The sequence below is a fragment of the Eufriesea mexicana genome, unplaced genomic scaffold, assembly GCF_001483705.2.
Source record: "Eufriesea mexicana isolate 0111107269 unplaced genomic scaffold, ASM148370v2 scaffold337, whole genome shotgun sequence".
In the NCBI taxonomy this organism is placed as follows: domain Eukaryota; kingdom Metazoa; phylum Arthropoda; class Insecta; order Hymenoptera; family Apidae; genus Eufriesea; species Eufriesea mexicana.
This window is the reverse complement of record NW_016908487.1, coordinates 247323-256669: the sequence shown is the minus strand read 5'-3', so window position 1 is coordinate 256669 and position 9347 is coordinate 247323.

Genomic DNA, 9347 nt, shown 5'->3' with positions numbered 1-9347 from the left:
AAACCGACAGCAATGTAATGCCAACATAAGTAAAATTCCTCCGAGCCAGACATATTCCAATATGGATTAAAACACACGAAAGCAAGAATAAATTAAAAATGAAAGCAACCTCGATTACCACGACATATTTTGTTATTTAAATACATACTCTGAACAAATATTTATACGAATCTGAAGATCATCGAAACCAGGAATGGAACAAAACTGCATACTTTTATAAATAAAAGTTATTTCGTGACTTTTTAGCTTTTAAAATATTTCTTTTCCGTTTTAATTTGTTTCACAGTTGAGTAACGAACGAGAGAAGATACATTTCTCTTCAAATATTTAAAAATAAAATAAAAAAATTCAAACTATTTTCTAAATTTGCACTATTTCAGAAATTGCAATTGGGAATATTCGTATAATTGTTTTATCGTGTTCTTATATAAAAGAGAAAATTTGACGAAACAATCACCGCCATTTAAAAACGTTTTTACGCAAATAGAAATCCATTGGGCAATTGGAGGTTTCAATTTCAAACCTATGCAACTCTCGATAGTGAACTTCTTTCCCATTTTCGACAAAATAAAACCTCTTCGTGTATGCAGAAATACGTAGAAAGTTTTACGACTGCATCATTCGAACGGAAAAGTTAAAAGTCCAAAAATAACCGTTCTATTAGGACTAATTGAAAATATCAACAGTTTAATTTAAGCCTTGGTGAAAACAAAACTTTTATACCGCAGTCGGACAGCGCTAATTTTACCGGTGAGCAATTTCGCCATTTCTCGGCATAAAGCAGCCTGAACCGATTGGATTACCGTACCACGAATTTCGACTGGCGCCCTATTTGGCGTAAATTAATCATTCGCGAGATGCTGGAGCATGCCATCTGGCAGACCCCTTCAAGATGATCTCCAACCCCGTCTGCGGAGGGCACGCGTTATATTAGCAGCGTAGCCTGGTAATTACGCAAAACGCGTGCAGCTCCGTTGAGCACGATCGTGTTACCGTCATAGAAACACCTGAAACCGTATAACGCGAACATAACGGCTACGTAATTACAATCCTTATGTAATGTCGTAGATGCACGTACGTCGCCTATCGCCGGTGGCGTTTTCCCGCATTTATCTCCCGGGGATGATCGAATGCGTTTTGTCCGCGATTAAACGAGGTGTACTCGTGTGGAATGTTGAATGAAGTCCGTGTCGAACGAGTTCCACGTTTCCAGTGGCCACGTTCACGATCAGTCGCGCTAGTTTCTCGAGAACTTTCTATTTCCGTTTCATCCGAGCGTGGCATTTAATTTCTTCCCGCTGCGTCAAACTAACCGAGTCTTAGCTGATCTCCATTCTCTAGACAACCCATAGACGGAGGAGACCTATAAAGTGCCGATCGTCACGTGATTTTTCCATCCTAGACGGTGTGACGCGGGAAAAATATGAACCTTGGCGCGTTTGCGATTGCAAGTGTCTCTGGTATTTAGATCTCGATTCGAAAGGGTACGGGGAATAGTAATCGTAGTTGCTGCAGTCACGAGTATCGAAGATAGGGCAGATGTGGAAATACTTGGAGAACAATGCACGACAGAGTTCATTCATAGACTGAATAGAAAGCCATCGCGTAGAAAGTCGAATTCGGAATGTCCCGTTGGGTCCAAGTTGAATCTCATTGGAATTCTGCTATGATTTTATGCAAATGCACGTTTAGAAATGCACGGTGTGAAAAGTAGTAAAACCTGTTTGCTCTTTGTTGGTTAATTTTACCGAAGAAAAGTGTACGAATCCTGTTTGCAGCAGTTGGTACAGTTTCGAATAATGGATCCTAAAGAAGTATAAAAGAGTGTTACAACCTAATCGGACTTTTGAGAAAACTTTCAACCTATAATTAGACTGTCTGATAGTGTTATAATAATGATTTAGTCATTTTTTCTGCGGCAAGTTTTCTAGTTCCGTGACAAATTGTTTTCGCGGTAATTTATATATCTGTTACACATACGTATTAGAATATCATGGGAATAATGGACACGGTTCGTAAAGTTAATGACGCGAGTCATTACACGTTACTTCTTGAAGCAAAAGGAACAACTTTCGTTTTACGCAATATACAACGATATTTGCATAAACATACGTATAATTTCCATACGTACACACGTGCTTGTCTTTCGCACTTGACAATTAATAACCAATATTCTAACTGTCACTGTTAGGTGCATGACAATCAATTTAGATGATTCGAAGTCCGCACTATTAACTATATAAAAGAAGATATAAGATATAAAATATATACACAAGATATACATAAAAGAAGATAAAAGCACTAATAAAGTTTCCGTCGGGTTAATAAAAGTAAGTAGTCGGCAGCATCAACGATCGACTACAAAGTAACGCACTAAAATCCCTATGTCCAACAATTAGTTGCTTATTATTGGGATTATGGGTTCTAATTGTAAAATAATTACGATAGACATATATATTCTCTATTGAAGTCCTTTACTACTCAAGGAAAGTATACGTTTCTTTTAGGGCTTCTACTGAGAGACTGACTGACTCGGAAGAGAGTATCAAGGGTCCCTAAACCCCCAATTCTTATCGAACGTTTTGTATAAAATTTAAATCTTATAAACTATTTATTGATACCTTATATCCTAGATTGATTTTTGTCTACAACTAAATCTATCTTTTATAATTACATAATTAGTTATTATTACTTATATACTTATATATCGTAATAATTACGTAATTATGATTACTTGTATAATTAGGGAATAGCAAAATCGATGATTCGATTCCTGAGGAGACTAAAATAAGTACATAGGTAATTAAGCATTAAGAATGCAAGAGATTCCGTATTTAATATCGCGAGATAAAAATTTCAGACTCGTCTCTTAGTTAAATCGCGAAGATAATCCTGAATTTACCTGAAATACTCGAATAACTGCTCTCGCACGAGCATTAAGCTGTTCTTAAATAGTTCTGCGGCATCGGAAACCGAGGCCGAGCAGATCTTTAAAAGATGCGAGGAGCATAGAGCGAGACACGCAACTTTATGCTAATACGAAGCCGACAAACAAGCTGAACGATATGTTTATACCAGCATATTCTTCCCTCCAAACACCATATTCCCTTAGTGGACGTAAATCGCGATTTCACCAGAGCTCACGATATCCCTCTCGAGATGCCTGCCTATGCGAGGGTTCAAGGTTGCCGATACTTTCGTGCCGCGGTGTATCGTAATTCCACGAACGAGTCGTCGCTAGTGGCCATCTTCTTTCGTTATTAATTTTTTCCTTCGACACGAACATCGTTGATACGTTACGAGACTCACGTGCTCGTCGAATATTTATAATCGAATCATCGCAAATCACACGGTTGAAACGGCGCAATGTACTCCGAGTGATCTGGAAATCTCGATAAATACGAATCCTTTAACGATGTTCCAAACTCGTTACCTCATCTGCGAGGTAGATCGACGATATAATATTGCGAGAGGACCGAGAAAACGTTCTGGAAACTGCGATTAACACGTTCCTCACCCAGCACGATTTGGTCGAGTTTCTCGTACGGCCCAAATCCGTGTACCTTATTCACAATTTTTCATCCCGCGCAGCAGGATGTACCGTAATCGTTTTGAATTACTACAACATTGGCAAACTTGCACTAAACAGTCATCTGACAAAAACAACGCGAACAAAACCACGGGGAATTCCGGTAATCCATCGATTCTAAGAAGCGAACAGTTAGAAAAAGCGCGTTAACCCCTTCCCGTGCCATTTAGCTCGACGAAATCCGGGCCCAAATAGTAGGCGTCAACACGGGGTAAATAGACCAAACTGACGCTCGAAAACAGTCGCAATACGAGCCGAAATGTAAATACGCGTAATACGTTTACGTTAGGGTTGACTTTCTGTTCACGAGTCTGGCTCGTGATATTCACGTTTGGGCCAAAATCATGACTCAGAAAGGGGTTAACAATGAACCTATCACGGTTAAATAACCAGTGAATGCGAAAGCAGTAGAATCACGAAAAAATGAAACACTGAGACATCCATTACACGTATATTGGAAGAAAAATTGCGGAAACGAGTAGCTAAGACTATAAGGTTTAACGAGGAATTTTGAATGACAGTTTTAACCCTTTCGCTACAGAGCGCTCAGAAATGAATCGCTCTCTGGACAGCCGACGTGACAGTGGGAGATCAACTACGCGGAAATTATATTCCATTATGCGAAAAAATCTCTGCGTAAGAAGCGTATGCTGTTAGCTCGTCGAAAACAAACGATTTGATGGGCATTGTTGGGCAATTACCGATAACAAATGCACGACGGTTATTTAAGCCATGGTAGGTTTAGCATTAACAAAGGCGGATACGGCGAATGAATTATCCGGGAAGAACTTCGGAGATAGATATTTCGCGAAAGTACAGGTGGAAGAAGGACAAAGCACCGGGGACTCGTACCAGCGAGCTGCGTCGAAATTACGACGTGCCGGTCTATCAGGATTTAATTAACCGGTTGGTCAGAATTGTCGGTCGCCGAAGGCGGTGCGCTCGTGCCTTTTGCCCGGCGTCAAAGTCGAACCGAGAAACGATACGCCGTGGCGATCGTGAGTCGCGACGCGAGGTTCAATTAAAACGATCGCTTATAGTCGGTGGGGAACGCGCGCGGGCAAGATATACCGTGGACCGCGCGCGGCCGAGCCGATCGGTGGATCAGCCAGAACGATCTGAACCTCCACGAACGCGCGTCCGCTCGGATAACAAGGTATCGCGATGCGATCTAGCCGTCGTCTCTCTTCCGAGAGGAAAATTTCTCCGGCAGGATTTAAAGGGGCACCGAGGGACGAAGAGGCCGCGAGGCAAGAGCCGTGGTGTCTACCTGACGAGTCAGCTGTCCGCGCAGACAGCCCGCGCCTCTGTTCCAGGGAAGGTCTGAAAAGACGCGTCCAGAGAGACCTGTGGGACTCGACTCGAGCGATCCCTCGGGGTTAGGGGCCCTGACCGTAGGAAGAAGCCTCAGCTGTTTGCCGATGGAAGCCGTAGGACGCTTTTTACGCCGTCTAGCTCTCGGCCTGTAGGCCGTGCGTTCCGCGTCGCAACACGCCGCTGCAGTAACGCCGCCGGCTGTTACTGGATACAGTCGTGCATGGTAATACGTAGCTGATATGCTCGAACGGTAATATGGTAATACCTCGCGCGGTCGAGGGTGTTCGATCTTTCACCGTGGTCGAGCGAGGAATAAAGGGCACGGCTGGAAAGGGAGAAAAAGCGTGGCCGGAGCGAAGCAGAGGCGAGCCTCGAAGAAGACACGGAAGCAGCAGTAGCAGGAGCGAGAGGTCCGGGGACCGTTCGTGTAGGATCCGTACCGTAGATCGTATTTCGAGGGCAGGACACGCTCGAAACGTGGCGGAACGAAAGCACGTGCTTCCTCGGTTCGACGAGTCTCGCGCGCTCTCTGCAGAGGATACAGTCGAGTCGGTGGAGAAGCGACTAGCGTGACGACGGTTCCGAGGTTATCGTCGACGTTCACCAGGGAAAAATATCGCGTTCGTTGCCTCGCCAGCCGCAAAATAAAATACCTCTGTGCTCCCTGCTCTCTGTTTTATGGCTACTCCGTGGAAGTAAGTAACAGTCGACGAGAGACCGATCGTTCGGGAAAGGGACCCCCGATTAAGGGCAGCCGTCGACTTTGACGTTGCTTCCATCCGCGTTACCTGAAACAGCGACGCTACTAACGAAGCTGCGACGCTTTCAGCGTTTATCCGCGCCGCGGGCGGCTCTCTGCGGTTACGAAACCAGCCGAGGAGCCCATGATCGTTTCCTTTACCAAATTTCGCAACCGTGTGCAAACCGCACCGTCGAGTCCTATTTCGTTACTTATCTATTTTATTATTTATTGCCGTTTCGTCATTCCCGCAACTCCCGTGCATTGATTTATTATTTTCTCCACTGTTCACCCTTCTAGCAGTATTTCGTATAAGTGCCATGCGTAATTATATTTCTTTTTTTAGCAAAATTCTAGTCACGGTGGCATTGACTCTCTATTCGTCCATTACGCTACTTTTGTACGATGCGGATTAACATATGTCCACTCGAACTCGGGTACTTTCCGAAACGGGCAAATATTTACAGCTAAGACGCGAATCGAACAAAGCGAATTCCATATGTGTACTATTAAAATTGCTTGCTTTGCTGTACGTGCCGAGCAATTTGATACAGCCCGACAGTACCGACACTCGTAAGTATACTCGTCGAATTTAAATTTGCAAAAAGATAATTCGTCGTATAATCCGAATGAGAGGAGAGGGAATGTTTACGCGAAATTGAACGTTAAACATTCGAAATGGAAGCAAGCTCGCTGCACGAACCACCGTTGAAGTGGACGTAGGAAATTTACCGCGTGGTCTGAAAGGGCCTAGATTTGGTGGAGGATTTTTTCTCCCCCGTGGGAGAAAATCCAAAAAATTCGAGTGCAGGTGTCGAGAAGGGACGAGTATTTCTGAAACATAGCCTTTAACCCCTGTTGCGATACGGCGAGTTTTATTTTGCCCACGCTTTAATTTTTACCCAGCTCCTAATACGACGAATCACTTTCGCGATCACCGGCGTCAATTGGAGCACGTTCGACGTACAATAGCAACGAAATTCCAGCGATTTCTTCGACTCTGTTACGTAACGGCCACCGACTTGCCCGATAATTAGGCATTCCACCGCGGAGACAGAGGTGTCGTTAGCGTTCCTCGGGAGCGGTGTTTTATCTGACGGAAGCTCGTTCGTCTTATGGCCGGCGAGAGAGCGGCCGAACAAGGGATTCTTTGTAGGATCGTGGCATGAGCGTCGGGCTAATCCTTCGTCCTCCTCAGGTGAAACTCGCTTTCGGCGACGAGATCCGTTTCCCACGGTACGCCAGGTAACCCGGAGCGTTTTCCCCGTAATGTGGGTCTCCGCGATACATCCACCTCTCCCATCCCCTCGCCGTCCCACTTCCCGGTCTCTCTTCACCATTTCTTCACCCCTCTGCCCGCCCCTCTGTCCCTCTGTCCCTCTTCGGCCGTACACCTAGGCCGTGTTCCTCCGCTGTCCTTTCTGCCTTATCTCTCTCCTTCGGAGTCGTTCTACGTGGCCTCCCCGTGAAATCAGCCAGAGTCTTCTTTCTCTACGAGTGCTCGCCGTCATCGGCAGCGGCGGTGAGGCAGAAAGAAAGAAAGAAAGGATTGCCGAGGAAGTGCCGCGATCGACGTAACGTCGCCGATGCATTCGCGGCGAATGGAATGCTAATGCGACCACGGCGAATCGGTGCCTTGGATTCCGCTCGATAGGCGGAAGATCCCGGCTGTTCCGAGGCGGAGAGACTTCGGCAGACGGACTACGCTTTCGGCGCATTGTGCACGACTCCGCTCACCCTGTAGCATTTCAACGACTCTTTGCCTCGGATAATAAAGACGCCGTTCGACGTGGCTGAACTTTACGTTGGAGAAATGTTTCCTCGACCCCAGAGTGCGGCCGAGTGTGTATCGCCACGATTCGATCGTTCGACCGGTCGATCGAGTCGCGAGAAACATTCCACGTGGATGGAATTTTATATAGACTGGTCTGTTATTGCTACTTACACGCCAGAAATACGCGATTGCTCGAAAAGAAGCGAGAACATAGTCTCGCGTTCAATTTTCAGGGAAAGTTCCACTTCCAGAGATGTGCTCCGAAAATTTCTTTCGTCCAGGGTGTCTTCCATTTTGGGAATCTTTTCTCGAAAAATTGTAAGAATACTTTGTACCAAAGTTTAGCTATCCTTTTTATTCATCCTGGGACTGTGTAAACAATTATTTTCCAATTTGGAGAAACGAAGATTGTAAAAGTTACAGCGTGGTAATCGCGAGATTTAAAAAATATTGTTCGATGACTTTTACTTGTCTGAAAAACGCAGATAAACATGTATTTCGTACAGTAAGGTTGTAGTTATAGTCGTAACTAAATGAAAATTAAATAATTTCGTATTTAAGAAAATGGCGACACTTTTAATCCGAAATATCGACTTTCGACAACTTTCTTTGTCCTCTCTCTCTCTTGGAATGAAAAAGAAAAATTGAGAAACACTTCAGATTCTAACAATTTTAGTTCCAAAGGCAGAGGCATGTTTCCCGAAGATACTTCTCAAATTTGAGCCAAATCGGTTCATCGAAACTTGAGTTATCGTGTCAGGCAGTTTCAAAAATGTGCTTTCGAGAAATTCGTTGAAAGATTTACATACACGGCATTGTAGATATCCGAGAACTATCTAGAAATTCTGTAGCTCGACTAATATTACGAACTCCACGAAATGGCTCGGCAGATATATTCTCGAAAGTTCCAACTTTAAGAAAATGCAAAAAGAAAGCCGACTTTTTTGACCCTCGAGAATAGAAGAGCCCTGTAAATTTCTAGATGCTGTTTCGTCGAATTATCCCAGAATTCGAAGATACGTTATCTAAGAAGATGAGTCGATTGCGCAAAGGGTTCAGATGCGATGCTCCGTTCCAGTTGTTTGTAAGGAAACGTCTCGTTACGTGTTTCCCAAGTGACTCTGCTCAAACACAGGTTCCACCTGTTTCGAAACTAAACTTTTGCGACGATTCGAGAAGTTTGTTTAACTGCAAGCGTGTTTAACAAATTTTTAAAATCGTTCTCCTCCACTCTTTTAAACAAGGAAGAAGTTTCTTTGTTCGATCGTTAACGATAAACCATACTATAGCCATTGGATTAATCTATGCGATGATCATCTAACTTCCACAGCTATTCTTGAATGATCAATGGATATATTTTAATTTAATAAGCGAATCGATATTTAAAAATTGATTTAATTTCTATATTTTTATTTCTTTGTTACTACATATAGAATTTTATCCTTTTCACTATTTAACCGTCTCGTACAATTGCGTAATATATATAATATAATATTATTCGAGTCGTTAATACATTTCCGCCTCCGATACCTGAATTGAAGTATCGATCGTGACGTAAATCGAGATTGAGATATAGTTGCATGAAATATCAACGCCGCTGTTATTTAACGCAGAGAAGAGAGGCAAGTATGATTCAATTACCTTATGTAACATTTTAAACCGTCGATTGCTCTAATAAAAGTACAATTGCATCGTGATGCATGACGTTTCGAAATCGATTGACAATCTACAGATTCGAGACATAATCGGCTTTATTCGATAACCGTATTACGTATTAATATTTAAACCTTCGTGTGTGGAAACGTTATTTAGAATCATTTTATTCCGTAAAAGGCCAACTTTGTTCAACACGCGGAAGGCACTTAGTCGCGAGTGATCAACGATCGATCGATTAGCCGATGAAATCGTCCCCTCGTATTTTGCGTTTT